This window comes from Tachyglossus aculeatus, chromosome 15 (genome assembly GCF_015852505.1).
Source record: "Tachyglossus aculeatus isolate mTacAcu1 chromosome 15, mTacAcu1.pri, whole genome shotgun sequence".
Taxonomy (NCBI): domain Eukaryota; kingdom Metazoa; phylum Chordata; class Mammalia; order Monotremata; family Tachyglossidae; genus Tachyglossus; species Tachyglossus aculeatus.
This window is the reverse complement of record NC_052080.1, coordinates 16,286,792-16,303,320: the sequence shown is the minus strand read 5'-3', so window position 1 is coordinate 16,303,320 and position 16,529 is coordinate 16,286,792.

The window sequence follows — 16,529 nt, the reverse complement described above, 5'->3', positions numbered from 1 at the left end:
CCAGGACCCAATGAGCAGCATATATCCCTGTACTATGCAGCTTCCCTTATCTGTACCTGATTTTAATGTCTTCCTCCCCTGCTCCTTGTGGGCAGGAATCATGTCTACCAACTTTACTGTATTGTATGCTCTCAAATGCTTAGACCAATGCATTGCACACAGTGAGGGCTAAATAAATATGACTGACTGATTAATGAGAGTTGGATCCAGTTGAATCCAGAGAATAGAATTTGAGGACTGGATTAATAATAATTAATTATTATTATTATTATTGAGGACTGGATAATAATAATATTTGTTAAGTGCTAACTATGTGCCAAGCACTGTGCTAAACACTGGAGTAGATATAATTAGGTTGGACAAGATACCTGTCCCACATGGGGTTTACAGTTTAAATAGGAAGCAGTAGGATTCAATCCTCATTTTACACATGAGAAAATTGAGGTATAGAGAACAATAATAATAATAATAATAATGGCATTTGTTAAGCACTTACTGTGTGCAAAGCACTGTTCTAAGTGCTTGGGGAATACAAGGTGATCAGGCTTTCCCATGTGGGGCTCACAGTCTTAATCCCCATTTTACAGATGAGGTAACTGAGGCACAGAGAAGTTAAGTGGCTTGCCCAAGGTCACACAGCTGACAAGTCGTGGAGCCGGGATTCGAACCCATGACCTCTGACTCCCATGCCCATGCTCTTTCCACTGAGCCACGCTGCTTCAAGTGAAGTGACTTGCCCAAGGTCACACAGCAGGCGAATGGAAGAACTGGGATTAGAACCCGGGAACTCTGGTTCCCAAGTTCGTGTTTTTTCCACTAAGCCACATTGCTTCCCAGATTGGACTGGATCTCAAAGGACAGAGGGTCAAGTTCTGTCTGAGGCAGGGCTGGAATTAACACTACCCCTGGCTGATACAGGCCCAACCTATTCCTAAAGAAGGACGAAGATGCCACAAACCTCCTCTGGCATTAGACCAGGACATTCTCTACACAGAACTAGTAGCGATCCAGTGGGAAGACCTCCATTCTTGGAATCGGGAGACTTGGGATTTAGTACTGCTTCAGTCTGATGGGCCTGTTCCAACTATCATCTGAGTGAAGAACTATCTAGGGCATTCTGTGAGGTGGAAAGGCCCAAAAGAAACCCTGAAAAGTTGTTGACTAAAGGGCCACTGAAGAATCCAGGCGCTACTAAGCAGGTAGTTTTTAAGCCATGTCAATGAATCGATCAATCATTTATTGAGCACTTTTTGAGCACAGAGCACTGTATTCAGAGCTTGGGAGAGTATCATATGAAAGAGTTGGTAGACACATTCTATCAATAATATTTATTCACCACTTAACTGTCTGCAGAGCACTGTATTGAACACTTGGGAGATGACGGTGGAATGAGTCGAAGTGATCCCTGCCTACGAGAAGCAGGAAATGGGGAGAGTTTTCATCTGGCAAATTCAGGTTTTAGTCAGTGCCCTCTCATTCTGGAAAAGTCTGAGGATGGGTCACAGAACTAGGTGTCCACTCCACAGGAGGAATAGAGGAGACATCCCCCCACCCCAACCTAATGATGTCCTACCCCCACCTATTCCACGTCTCTGACAGGACCTTAGACCTTCCATTCAGAACTGGAAAGACCCCAAATTCTGCCCTTCTGGATTAATCCTCTCCCAGTTATCACCCCCAACTCCCTGGTCAAATCCCTACCTCTTTTTAGCTCCCATGCTCCAAATGAGAAGCTAGTCCCACTAACCAGAGGTGGGAGAAGGGGATAAACTAAACTTCTTAGAGAAGCAGCAGGGCTCAGTGGAAAGAGCACAGGCTTTGGAGTCAGAGGTCATGGGTTCAAATCCCAGCTCCGCCAATTGTCAGCTGTGTGACTTTGGGCAAGTCACTTCACTTCTCTGGGCCTCAGTTACCTCGTCTGTAAAATGGGGATTAAGACTGTAAGCCCCCCTGTGGGATGACCTGATAACCTCTCCAGCACTTAGAACAGTGCTCTGCACATAGTAAGTGCTTAATAAATGCCATTATTTTATTAATATTCTTTGACAGAAATTCAAAGCAGATATGGATTCACGGAGCTGGAGGATCCAGACAGTTAAGTTCATATACAGATAATCACTCAACCCTCCATATTACTTTAGGAATAACAGCCTCTGCTACACTCTGAATGGAAAGACATTTCCTGATTCTTTCATTCATTCATCCATTCAATCGTATTTATTTAGCACTTACTGTGTGCAGAGGACTGTACTAAGTGCTTGGGAAGTCCAAGTCAGCAACATATAGAGACGGTCCCTACCCAACAACGGGCTCGCAGTCTAGAAAAGGGGCTCACAGTCTGCCCCTTACTCATTAGTCCTCCCTGGAATTTCAGGTCAGTAGCCAAGTGAAATATCCAGACAATTGAAATTTCAGTGAATCATCTGGATCGTTTCCTGCTGTCAAGCTGGCCTCAGGGTTTGCAGAGGTAAGTAGCCCCTTACCACAACTGCAGATCCTAATTCTTCCCAGAAGACATCATTTGGGCACCTCTTCTCCTGACAATGGCCCCTGGAGCCAGGCTGTGGTGAGGAAGGCATACAGAATCAATCAACCGGTGTTATTTATTGAGCGCTAACTGTGTGCACAGAACTCTACTTAGTGCTTGAGAAAGTACAATTTAGTCAGTAGACCCAATCCCTGCCCACGAGGAGGTAGAAGTCACTTCATTTCTCTGTGCCTCAGTTACCTCATCTGTGAAATGGGGATGAAGATTGTGAGCCCCATGAGGGACATTTATTCATTCAATTGTATTTATTGAGCACTTACTGTATGCAGAGCACTGTACTAAGCGCTTGGGAAGTACTAGTTTTCAACATATAGAGACTGTCCCTACCTAACAGCGGGCTCACAGGGACAGTGACGATATCCAATCCAGTCCATTGCTTGTATCCACTCCAATGTTTAGTACAGTGCCTGGCACATAGTTAGCACTTAATAAATACCCTAATGATTAGATAGCACTGTACTAAGTTCTTGGGAGAGTATAATACAACAGAGGTGGTAGACTAATTCCCTGTCTGCATGGAGCCAACAGTCAACCACAGCTCCTTTGAGGCCTTAGTATCCACTGGTGAGAGATACTACGTTGCTTTTATCCTGGTTTGACCTTTTAAACTGGTGACTGTGAGTGTGTGTGTGCGTGTGAGTGTGTGTGTGTGTGTAGCAGGGAGGTAATAATAATGATAATGATGGCATTTATTAAGTGCTTACTATGTGCAAAACACTGTTCTAAATGCTGGGGAGGTTACAAGGTGATCAGGTTGTCCCACGGGGGGCTCACAGTCTTAATCCCCACTTTACAGATGAGTTAACTGAGGCACAGAGAAGTTAAGTGACTTGCCCAAAGTCACACAGCTGACAGTTGGCAGAGCCAGAATTAGAACCCATGGCCTCTGACTCCCAAGCCCGGGCTCTTTCCACTGAGCCATGCTGCTTCTCTACTAAGAGAGAGTCAGTTCTGGCAACTCTGAAAATTTTCTTCTCAATGGGGTCAATGGAATTTATAACAAAAGACTGAAAATGAAGCTTTACCAGAACATTTTTGAGGAGAAGGACAGGTCTGGATACACTTAGGGCATTGGAGAAACAATTGTGCATAAATGTCCATGAAGTCAGAATAGGTACAGGTGAGAACAACAGCATAGCTTTTCCTTAATGCAGAGTTTGGCAGGAACGCGATCCCCACTTTAGAAGGCAACCAGGTGTAATGGGATCCTTTGGCCATCTGGGCTTAGACCCTAAATCAATTGCCGGGGAAAATAGCATTGGTGTGGCTATTTCAGTCTTCCTTGAAGATCCTCAGACCCAGGGTTTGACTCCCAAGTAGTGCATCCAACAGGGCCAATGTTGGAAATAGAGACCTTTCTTCTGGGGAGCCTCGTGGGCTAAAACAGGGGAGAACTCCATTCCTGGTCCCTGAGAGTCCAAGGGACCTTCTCTTCCTCTAAAAACAGCAACTGTGTGCCACGTGAAGAGGAAGATCTCAATTTTCCTCGACTTCTTGGCTGCCTTCAACACTGTGGACCACCCCCTTCAGAAAATATTATCTAAAATTGGCTATGAAGGAGAGTGCAAATTAAGTTCAGAAAGGAACTGGGAAATCACTGGGGAAAGCTTGTAGGAGGATCTGGGATTTTAGGAGAGATTTGAATGTGAGGTTATCTGGAATGGAGGGAGTTCTCAGCTGGAGGAACAGGATGAGTGAAGAAATGGAGGCAGGAATGTGGAGAGACATGTGTAAAACATTGGATTGGTCTCAGGGAAGGCAGTGGGGTGGGGAAAAGCAAGAAAAGAAAGTGATTAGGTAAGGCAGGGTCAGGTGGTGGAGAACTTTGAAGCCAACTTTGAGCTATCATTTGATGTGAAGATCACAGGGAACAAGTGGAGGGCTTTGAGAAGAGGGAAATTAGGACGGAGAAACTTCAGGAACATTCATTCATTCAATCAATTGTATTAGCAACTGAACTTCAGGAATAGCATTGGGTAGCATAGATTGGAGCGGGGAGAGGCTAGAGGCTGGGAGACTGGTGAAGAGGCTAATGCAATAATCCAGCCATGACAGGATCAGAGCTTGTGCCAGTGTGGTAGCAGTTTGGATAGAGATAAAAGTGGGATCTGGGAGAGATTGTGCTGGAAAACTAAAGATAAAATTTGGCAGTGGGCTGGACATGAAAGTTGAAAGATAGCAAAGAGTTGAAGAAGCATGAGAAGCAGCGTGGCTCAGTGGAAAGAGTACAGGCTTTGGAGTCAGAGGTCAAGAGTTCAAATCCCAGCTCCACCAAATGTCAGCTGTGTGACTTTGGTCAAGTCACTTTACTTCTCTGTGCCTCAGCTCCCTCATCTGTAAAATGGGGATTAAGACTGTGAGCCCCCCGTGGGACAACCTGATCACCTTGTAACTTCCCCAGCACTTAGAACAGTGTTTTGCACATAGTGAGCACTTAATATATGCCATTATTATTATTATTATTATAAGATGCCAAAGTGGCAGGGTTCTGAGATGGGGAGGATGGTGGTACTTTCAACTGACGAGGGAAAGGCAGGGCGAGGAGTGGGTTTAGGGGAAAAGAGGAGGAGTTTGGTTTTTAGGCACCATGAGGCTGAGATGACAATGGGATATTCAAATGGAGACGTCCTGGAAGCTCCAGGACATTTGGAATTACAGGTCAGATGAAAGGACGGGGCTAGAGAGATAGATTGGGGAATCATCTGCAAAGAGATGATACCTGAAGTCGTGAGAATGAATGAACTCTCAGGGAGAGTGAATGTAAAGAGAGAAGGGTAGAAGACCCAAGACAGAGCCTTGCGGGAGGCCCATTGTAAGAGGATCAGAGACAGAGGAGGAGTCAGTGGATGAAAATGAGAAGGAGAGGTAACACATTCCATATGCTTCCTGCTGACTGCGTGAAGGAGGATTGACTTTTGTTGGATTGGAATCTATCCCCTCCAAGCTTTAGTGGGTGGGCACTGTGGAGGCTAGTGAACAATAATTTTGTGTTCCCCCTGTCCATTCCCTTTCTGATTTGGTTATGGTATTTCTTAAGCAATTACTATGTGTCAAGCACTATTCTAAATGCTGGGGTAGATGCAAGTTTGTCAGGTTGGGCGCAGTTCCTATCCCACATAGGGCTCATGGTCTAATTTGGAGGGAGGAAGACTTAATCCCCATTGTACAGATGAGGAATCTGAGGCACAGAGAAGTTAAGTGATTTACCCAAAGTCATGCAGCAAGAAAATGTCAGAGCTGGGATTAAAATCCAGGTCTTCTGACTCCTAGACATGTGCTCTTTCCTCTAGCCCACACTCCTTTGCATTTCTGATTTTGTTTAGGCATATCCTCTGTCTTCTTCTCCTCCTCTACATCCTCAACTTCTGCATCCTTATTCATTGCCTCCTCTTCCTCTTTTGCCTCCACCTTTTTCTTTTTCCTCCTCTTCTCCTCTTCACCCTCTTTCTTTCCCACCTCCTCCGTCTCCTGCTTCTGCTCCTCTTCCAACTGATTCTCTTCTTCTTTCTACTTCTCTTCCGCTTCTTTCTTTGCCATCTCCTTTTTCTTTTCTTCCTTTTCCTTCTCCTCTTCCTCCTGCTTCTCCTCCTGCCATCTCCTCCTCCTCCTCCTCCTTCTCCTCCTCAGTATGTTGTTGATAAAGAACCCACTCTGTGTAAATCACATCTCCTCCAAAGCTTTACCTTTCTGGGACAGAGAGTCTTAATTGGCAGATATTTGTCATATGGTTGGAGGTGGGTCAGTAAGGGGTTGGAAAATTGAATATTATCTTTTCCACCATTAGTAAAGTTGTTGCCTGTAAGTTCACTATGAAAAGGTTTTTCAGGACTATGAAAAATCACCACTTTGGTTTGGGCAGAATGCCACTGCTCATGTTTGGAGGCTCTTGCCAGAGAATATTTTGCATGTGATGGTTGTGTCATTGATGAATGACTGATATTATAAGCATGTCTGAGGTGCAATCTCACTGATACGCCCCAAGATCCCCTGTTGGATTTACTTAACTGTCTGTGAGAGCAAAGAGATTGGGGAGGGGTAGCTCTCTTCATACCTCATCCCTGAGTTTGTGACCCCAACAGATTTAGCCAAATGGGACTGGGGGATGGGAGGCTGTGGAGTATCTGCTCCACCTCTTTGACACTGCAGTCTGAGTTCACTTTGGAAACAGATGAAGGAGAAAGCTGGTTTCCTGGCAGCTTTGGTAGTTGTTAATTCGGAGAGAGCAATTTTTCCCCTGCCACATGAGGAAGGCTGCCATCTAAGACTCACAGGAGGGAAGGAGTTGCCTCTTCCTGTACAGCCCGCTTTCTATATCGTTGGGTAAAATGAGGTACAGAAATATTCCATGTTTTAGAGCCTCTCCCCACTGCTCCCACCCACCCATCCAGATGGTCAGTAGAGGACAAGAAGCTAGAACTTGGGTTTACTTCCCTTGATTTTAGCATAGCTCCTCGAAGTTACCATTCTGCCTGTAGGAACATCAAAGTAAAGACATAAAATGAAGGAAAGTGGTTGCACGCCTTGATTGATTCAAGATCAGGAATTATAATTGACTCCATTGCTTTTCAACGGGTCCATTCATTACAAAGGATTCAGAGGGCTAAGAGACCAGAACATTGGTATGTGAAATTATACACCAGAAAGCTCGCTTCAGAGAACCTGTTGGAACAAAGAAGGGTGGTGAACATTCGTAATTCAGCAGAAATGTCAGTGGGCACTCGAGGCCGGGGGTTGGGAGGGGATGGGGGAGACGGCAGATAGATCGCTTTCGAAAGTGATGAATGCTTCGGAGTTGGGCTTTGCGTTGTCATCGTGTCAAGCTGAAGGAAGTGGAGGTGAAGGGTGTTTCAGGCTTGTGGGGGGAATTTGAGCAACAATGGACTTTTTGTTCACCCAGCAGCCCCGACTCTCTGTTGAAAGTTGGGAGTTTGTCAAAACTTCAAATGCCTTTTAGCCCTGAGCACATGTTTCCCTTAATGTTTAAACACTTGCGTGCACTTTAAGGGAAATTCAGTCCACCTGGTTCTGATTCATTTACACTCAACTTATCACAAAGTCATCCTGTAAGAGCTGTTTGAAGTCCAGAAAACCTTTTGAGCTTCTTTTATAAGGCTCGTAAAGGACTCTCTCTCTCGGCTCTCTGGGACCAGGTAGTCTAGTTTCGCCAGCGGAAAATGACCTTGAACTTCAAAGACTCCAGTTCAAGTCCCAACGAAAAGTCAATGAACCAATCAATAAGGAGACTATAGTGGAGTTAAAAGACAACATCCCTGCCCTCAAAGGGTTTACAGTCTATCTCTACCCACCTCAAAATGGCTCAGATGTTATGAAGATCTTCCAGGGAAGTGTGGTGATGTTTGGTTTCCAGATTCACAGGGGAGGCATTCTGATGCCTTGCTCGTGAGGTATTTGGTAAGTTTAGTGGCCTTTCCCACTGACAACAATCCCTTCGAGAAGTCCAACTGGATGGTCAGAAATGACAGGAACCTCCTGAACCAAAATCCAAATTAATGTTTCTGCTGTCCTGAATCACCTGAAACATTAGCCAAGAGTTAACAGTGGGAGTTGGGGTGAACAGAAAGAATGTCAAGAATTCATGGGAGAGTGGAGGGAAATGCCGGACTTCCAATGTAGGGCCCGTGGTAGACTCTCTCGATCATTGGCCCAGTTGGGTTGAGTTCTGGTCAAATCTCTCTCTGGAGACTCAGATTTGTAGGTCTAGCAATGTTCACAGTACTTGGCTGCCCACAGGAAATGCTGGGAGGATAAAATGAGATAACTGATGAAAAATAAGATAAGCTTAAAAGAGAAGCAGCATGGCCTAGTGGAAGAAAGAGGAGGGGAAGTGAGAATCAGAGGACCTGGGTTCTAACCCCACCTTTGCCATTTGTCTGCTGTGTGACTTTGGGCAAGCGACTTAACTTTTCTTTGCCTCAGTTTCCTCACCTGTAAAATGGGGATTCGATCCTACTCCCTCCTACTTAGACTGAGAGTCTCGGATCGGACACTGTGAGCCAGCTGTAGGCAGGGATTGTCTCCCTTAATTGCTGTATTGTACTTTCCAAGCACTTAGTACAGAGCTTAGCACACAGTAAGCATTCGATAAATACGATTGATTGAATAAATGAATGAATGTGACCAACTTGATTATCTTGTATATACACCAATGCTTAGAACACTGCTTGGCATATAGTTAAAAGCTCAACAAACACCATAATCATTATTATATTGTCTCTATTTCAGGGCTTAGTGCAGCGTTTGGCACACAGTAAAGGCATAATGAAAACACACACACACACACACACACACACACACACAGCACCTAGGGGAAAAAAGTGATACACAAATTCAAGGAATGAATTCAAACTTCTCCATCCATCTTATCAAATAGCTTTTGAAATACCTGGCCTTGTGAATTATCCAGACCAGGGAAGGAGGAATCTTGGAATTGGTGAAATTACAGGCATACCTAGCTGAGTGAATTTTTCCTGCAGTTCTCAGTCCAAATTTAAGTAGAAACAAGTTCATGTGGCTGAACTTTCTCAAGTCAAATGAGGTTTTTGGTCTCCATTTCCTGCTGCATATGAAAACTGTATTCCTGTCTCTACCACCGAAGTGAAAGGAATTTGCACTGAGTGGGTTAGCAATTTCCACAAGGTTTCCCGGGATCCAATTTATTTTTCAGGAAAGTAAATGCTGGATAAATGTGTTTATATAACAAAGATAATATAATCTCTCGGCATTCCTGCTAATATGATGCTAATATTAGTGTAAGACCAACCTGCATACAACTTCATTGGCTAGCAAAGCTGTGATTTACAGTCTTGAATTAACCAACCATGCCCTAAAACAGGGGCTTGGAAGCCATTCATAGTTTAGATTGCCATGGCCACCAGACAATAAGAATGATGGAGAATGCTGCACTTGGGTTCCTCAATTTGTCTGACAAGTAAGAATGAATGATTTCATACTACTATCTGGAATCCTGAAACTAATTAACACTGTGAACGTCATCAGTGAGTCATGAATTAGTCTGGAGCCTATCTACTTACAGAGGTCGATAAAGTTAGCTATTTGTCTGTCTTTCTGTCTGTCTATCTACACATCTGTCTGTCTTTCTGTCCATCTGGTCTACCATCCCTCCATCAATTCATCTGTCCATCCAACCATCCATCCATCCATCCATATACTAATGTCCTGCCTTTCTGTCTGCCTATCTATTTGTTGATTTATTTCTATCCTTCTATTTATCGATTTATCAACCTAAAAACCATACTAGAACAACTTAATGGCCTAATGGATAGAGCATGGACCTGAGAGCCAGAAGGGCCTGGGTTCTAATCCTGCCTCTGCCACCCATTTACTTTGTGACCTTGGGCAAGACACAAAGCCTCAAGTCACAAGTCTCTGTGCCTCAGTTACCTCATTTGTAAAATGGGGATTAAAACAGTGATCCCCATGAGGACACAGACTATGTCCAACCGAATTAGCACTGTATAGTACAGTGCCGGGCGTATAGTAAGAACCTAAAAAATACAATTAAAATACAATTAAAAGATAATATATCAACTCAGTTATCTTCTATCAAGTACTTACCTCTTTTGATCACATAAACACATCTAACAATCAACAAGTTACTTATATCTAGTCTCTCTCTCTCTTTTTTTCTCTCTCTCCATCCCTCTCCCCCTCTCTCTTTCCTCCTGGTGGATTCTTTTCTCCAGGACCACTAAGTCACCAGGAAGCTGAGCATTACCAGGGGCATGATTTCAAAATGAAGAAAATATAAAATCCTGAGGATTAATGAAAACTCTTCTAGTTTTTATGCATGTCTCCCTCATGCATAAGCTCCTTGTGGGTAGAGAACATGTGCTATCTTTTTAATTTTATTTAGAACTTCTCAAGTGCTTGGTACAATGCTCCACATCAAGTGGATGCTCAGTGAATATGAACACTTCTCTATGTTGTGACCCTTGCTCTCAAAGAGTTTACTATCTAAAAGGAAAGACAAATGAATATAAATGAATGCAAAAACTGTCAAAAGCTTTTTATAGTAGATATAAATAATCAATGCAAGTGGATAGATAAATTATTAATGAGTAATCACTTGCATTAATTAACAATAGTCCTCTGGTTGATAAGTTCTTTGTGTGCTGGGAATATATCTACCAACTCTGCTGCATTGTACTTTCTCCATCACCTAATACAGTTCTCTGCAACAGTAAGGTCCCAGTAATATAAAAAAAGGCATTTATTGAGTACAATGCATTGAACTAAGCACTTGAGACAGTGCTTAATGTCACACAAAGAAGTGACATGTTCGCTGCCACAAGGAGTTTATATTCCAGTGGGTAGACAAATGTAAAAATATTCACAACTGGAATCATTGAAATAACTGAACAATCAATGAACAGTACTTATTGAGCCTTATTGTGTACAGAGCATTGTACTAAGGGCTTGAGGAAATGTAATACAATAGCACTGGTAGACACAGTCCCTGCCCACAAGGAGCTTAAAGTTTTCAGAACAGCTTACAACCTAATGAGTTCTAATCCCTCCTCTACCACTAGTCTTTGTGTGACCTTGGTCAGGTCATTTACCTTTTCTGCGCCTCAGTTTGTTCACCTGTAAAATGGATAGAAAATAAGATCTGTTCTTCCTCCACCTTAGATTTGAGTCCTATGTTGGGATAGAGACGATTTCTGCCCTGGTCATCTTGCTGGTTATCCCAGCAGTTAGTAGAACACTTGGCACATAGTAAAGTCCTAACAAATACCATTGCCATCATTATTTTTATTGTCAGAAGTGTGTGCCAGAGACACTGAGACGGTCAGCTGAATAGACAAGCCCCTGGAGTCCCAGCATTGTCCCGTGATCCAGTTTTAGATGATTCCCAGACAGCAGCAAAGTACTCCCCAGCTAGAAACCACCGCGATGAATGGTTGCAGCTACCCACGTTTCTCAGCTTTGCCACACAACTGCCAGCGCAGCTGCTAATGTTCCTGGATCACAAATCATCACTTTTCTCATACACACACACTCAGGAATAACCAACCAGCTAATGTTTCATCAGCAGGCTCTCACCAGGTCAAATTCCACCCCCCAACCAGCTCGGTTCCATCGATCTCACACGTTCCCGTGGATTTTAATTCGGGAGAAAGTCACAGCCGTGAATCCCCTCGGAGAAGAGGTGACGAGTCACAAATGGGGGATGGAACCGAGGAAACACGGCACTAAGGAGGCCGTGATTAGTCAGGCAGTCTCCCAGCATCCGGGAAACTGGAGTTGGCTGCCCATTAGACCTCCCTTGCTCCAGCGGGGAAACAGCAAAGGGGGAGAGTGATTAGGAGACCAGGTGGTGCTGTGACTGTTTCCCGATTTATGAGGATTGTTACCATTTTTCAGGTGTGTCTTGAAATGGAGTTCTCCAGGGATGGGGCGGGTGGGTGTCCCTGAAGATTCAATCCGTCTCATGGAGGGCCACCCTTTCCTAGACATCTGCTAAGCATCTAACCTAGAAGATGCCCCATCTGTCATTGCAGTGGGGGCAAAAACAGCCTGAAATGGTGGGGGGAGGCTTTCTGGGGGCTATGCAATCATGGGTGGTCTCTCTTTGAAGATCCCCTTAGGTGGACAGGGCCCAGCAGGAATCCTGAGAAGAGCTTGAGAGTGGTAGACTGCACTGGCAACAGGAGAACCACCTATTGATTTGTGGCAGTTGACTCAACAATCGTATTTATTGAGGGCTTACTCTGCCTCTGTCAGAGGTCGTGGGTTCAAATCCTGGCTTGCCACTTGTCAGCTGTGTGACTTTGAGCAAGTTACTAAACTTCTCTGGGCCTCAGTAACTCCATCTGGATCATGGGGACTAAGACTGTGAGCCCCACGTGGGACAACCTGATAACCTTGTATCTACCCCAGTGCTTAGAACAGTGCTTGGCACATAGTAAGGACTTAACAAATACCATTATTATTATTATTATTACTCCTGGCCATAGGTGACAGGATAGAAGCAGAGAAGTTCAGAACATTGGAAATTCTCATCCCAGAAATGATAATAATAATAATGGCTCGCATTAAGCAATTACGATGTGCCAAGTACTGTGCTAACTTTTGGGCTAGGTACAAAGCAATCTGACTGATCATAGTTCCCATTTCACATGAATTAGAAGCTTTTTGAGGACAGGGAATGCATTTTTTGCTACTGCAAAACTCTCCCAAACATTTAGTACAGTACACAGCACACAGAAGACAAATTCCTGGATCTGGGCTCTGTAATGGAATATCAGAGGCATAGAAAGGGTTTGGGAAGATGGGTGTCCAGTAAACATATGATTTCTCCAAATCCTGACACCACCATTGTAGACAGAATCATTGACTGGAGGAATCCTGGAGCTTTAGGGTGTAGTAAACCCGTTGTGGGTAAGTAATGTACCTAACAACTCTGTTGCATTGTTCTCTCCCAAGTGCTTAGTACAGTGCTCTGCACACAGTGAGCAATCAATAAATACCCCTGATGATGATGATGATGATGATGTGATCCAGGAGTGACCTTGTTGTTGGTTTTATGCTCCACTTTGCTATCTTTGAAAGAAATTTTTCTTTTTCTGCGGCCCCACTCTGCATTGTTGTGATGTCAGGATAGCTGGAGCCTGGATACTAATGCCCTATTTCTGGAATTTCCTGGCCACTTGGTTGCTACCATCTGAGCAGGCTGGCCGGACTGTGTCCAATTTTGTTTGTTTGGCTTCTTTTTTCCATGGACATAAAGCAGTCCCCCCGACTGCTGTGATGGTCTCATAAACTTTTATGGCAACCCTTTTTTTTTTTCCTAAGTGAAATTTCCATTTGGCCCACTCACGAGACCCCCAAGTAACCAGAGGAGAACGGAACAGACGTGGGCTAATGCGACAGATTTTCCCGGGGTCTGATTTAATTTGAAAGCCTTACTTTATGGCCCTGAGATTCCAAGTTTATGCACTCCCCTAGAAACATAAGGCGATTTATTGTTTTTTGGGTTTTTTTTGCGAGACAATGAGCTCATACCAATGACAGAGGAGTTGCTCAGGACCTGGAACCTTTGGGGAGCTTTCCAGAAAGTAGACCTAAAATGCAACATCTGACACACAAGAGGCCTGAAGTGTAAGTACAACGGGCCAGTGTCCCTGGGTGTTCTTGGATAAATTGCAGACCCTCCCTCCGTGTGTGTGTGTGTGTGTGTGTGAGTGCGCGCGTGTGTGTGTGCGTGTGTGTATGTGTTTAGCTAACATGCCCCATACACAAATCCTCGCTTTGGTTTCGGCTCTGAGATAATCACTTTTCTGTTCTTTTTCACTGTACACAGCCATGACAGTTATGAAGCTGATGTCTAGGAGCTGCTTTACTGGACAATTAACTGTGCTGACTTTCCAACAGGGCTCTCAGAGTTGGAGCCTGGAAATGATTGTGTGTGAAATGCAAATCGATTTAACAGTTTTACTGCTATTTATAAAGTGCTCCCTCAGTCTCCGAGTGGGCTGTAACTTTTCTCCCTTTCTTCTAGAATGTCCCAGCAAATGTTTGAGATGGTTAGAAAAGTTGGCCCTGTAATAAAAACAGAAGTGTTCTCTAAGGTTGGAGTGGATCAGATTGGCTGTGGAAAGATGGTGGGGGTGGACTGAGGACAGGAAAGAGAAGCAGGGGAACCAAGTGGAAAAGACCCAGGCCTGGGACTCCAAAGACCTGGGTTTTAATCCTGGTTCTGCTGCATGCCTTCTGTGTGTGACCTTGAGCAAGTCACTTTCTCTGTCCCTCAGTTTCCTCTTCTCTAGAAAAGGGATAAAATACCTGAGTTTTCTTTTTGTTTGTTTTTTAAGGTTTTGTTTCAGCATGCGTATTGTTTCAAATACTGTTCTAATTTCTGGGGTAAATGCAAGATAATCAGGTCAGACAAGTTTCCCGTCCCACATGCTGCTCATGGTCTAAGAGGAGAGAGAAGAGATATTACGTCCCCATTTTACAGTTGAGGAAACTGAGGTCCAGAATCATTGAAAGACTTGCCCGGGGTCATACAGCAAGCAAATGGCAGAGGCAGAATTAGAACCCAGGTCCTTTGACTTCCAGGTCCCCCCTGTTTCCACAAGAGCACACTGCTTTCCATTTCCCACTGCAGTTTAAGAAGGTTCTAGCTCCTACTTCAACTGCAAGCTCCGTGTGGGACAGGAACCATGTCTGATTATCTTGTATCTACTCCAGCACTTAATACATTACTTGGCATGTAGTTAGAACTTAACAAATACCAGTTATTATTATTATTAAGAAAAAATAGAAGGATTTCCATATGCTCTCTAAAATACAGGAGGCTTGTCTTTGCATGAGGGACATCTATTGTTGGTATTTCACCTCATTTTACAAGAATCAAGTTCAAATAAAGATTACTCCTTATGCTCTTTACTGATTTACTATAGTTTTTCGAGAAGCCAAAGGCCCTTATGAACTCCAGATAGGACTGTCTTCATACCAGGGACTTCAAACTGTTAAAAACTGTACTCTTGAGGTTATCTGGATTTGGATGAAGTCTCTATTCCTTGCTCCTAGCCTCTCACCCCACCCCAGCTCTTCCTGACATACATTTCACTGTCTGTCATCCTTCAATCAATCAATCTCATTTATTGAGTGCTTACTATGTGCACTGAGCACTTGAGAGAGTACAAGATAACAAATTAGGGGGACACGTATTCCCTGCCGACAAGAAGATACGTGGCTTTGTGGGAAAAGCACGGATTCGGGAGTCAGAGGACCTGGGTTCTAATTCTCTCTCTGCCGCAAGTCTGCTTTATGACGGAGGCCAAGTCACTTAACTTCTCTGGGCTTTCGTTCCCTCAGCTGTAAAATGGGGATGAAATCTGTAAGCCCCATGTGGGACATGAAATGCATCCAACCTGATGATATTATCTCTTCTCCAGCACTTAGTACAGTGCCTGGCACCGAGTAAGTGTTCAACAAATACTATTAAAAAAAAGTCTAGAGGTGGAGCAAGCGACAAGAGAAAACAGCTCCATCTGTGCTTCCAAGTAAGGCACTTTCCTCTCAGCTGGTGGTTCCTGCTCCCTGTCTCCATTTTCCGTCAGGTGGCTGTACTCTTCTTCAGTCGGTTGTTAGTTGGAAGGTCTTCCTCAATCCCAGAGACAGGCTGTCTTCTTAGCAGAGTCAGCCTGGCACTAAGAACCAAGGAAATGCCAAGAAACCAGACATTATGTGTCCGTCTTACCAGGACAAATCTTGCACCCGGTCCAGAGTCTTCCATGATGTGACAGAACGGATGCCCTCACACAATTATTTTAACCTATGTAACATGTTGTCCAAAGGTGCACTAAATAATTATTGTGGCAGTTTTTCAGTGGCTACTATGTGCCGAGCACTGGACGAAGATCCCCTATCAGACATCGTCTCTGCTCCATATTCTAAAGAGGAAGGAAAGTAGGCACTTTATTCCAATTTTAGAGATGAGGAAACTGAGGCCCAGAAAACTTAAGTAATTTCTCCTACCTCATTTTAAAATCTATCCCTTTCATCTGTGCCTCTGACCCCCCAGAAGCAGTGTAGCTTAGTAGAAAGACTATAGGCTTGAGAGTTAGAGGTCCTGGGTTCTAATCTTGGCTCCACCACTTGTCTGCTATGTGACTTTGGGCAAGTCACTTAACTTCTCTGTGCCTCACTCACCTCATCTATAAAATGGGGGTTAAGACTGTGATCCCCACGTGGGACAACCTGATTACCTTGCATCTACCCTAGCACTTAGAACAGTGTTTGGTAGATAGTAGGCTCTTAACAAATACCATCATTATTATAATTATCCTTTTGCACCTTACTAAAATGCTGCCCTCTCCCTCTTTCCCTCCCCGACTGCCATTCTGAACCACTAACTTTCCAATGGCTCTTTTCCCCACTGCTTTCAAACTTGCCCATGTATCTATCGCTTCTCCTACAAAAACCCTCCCTT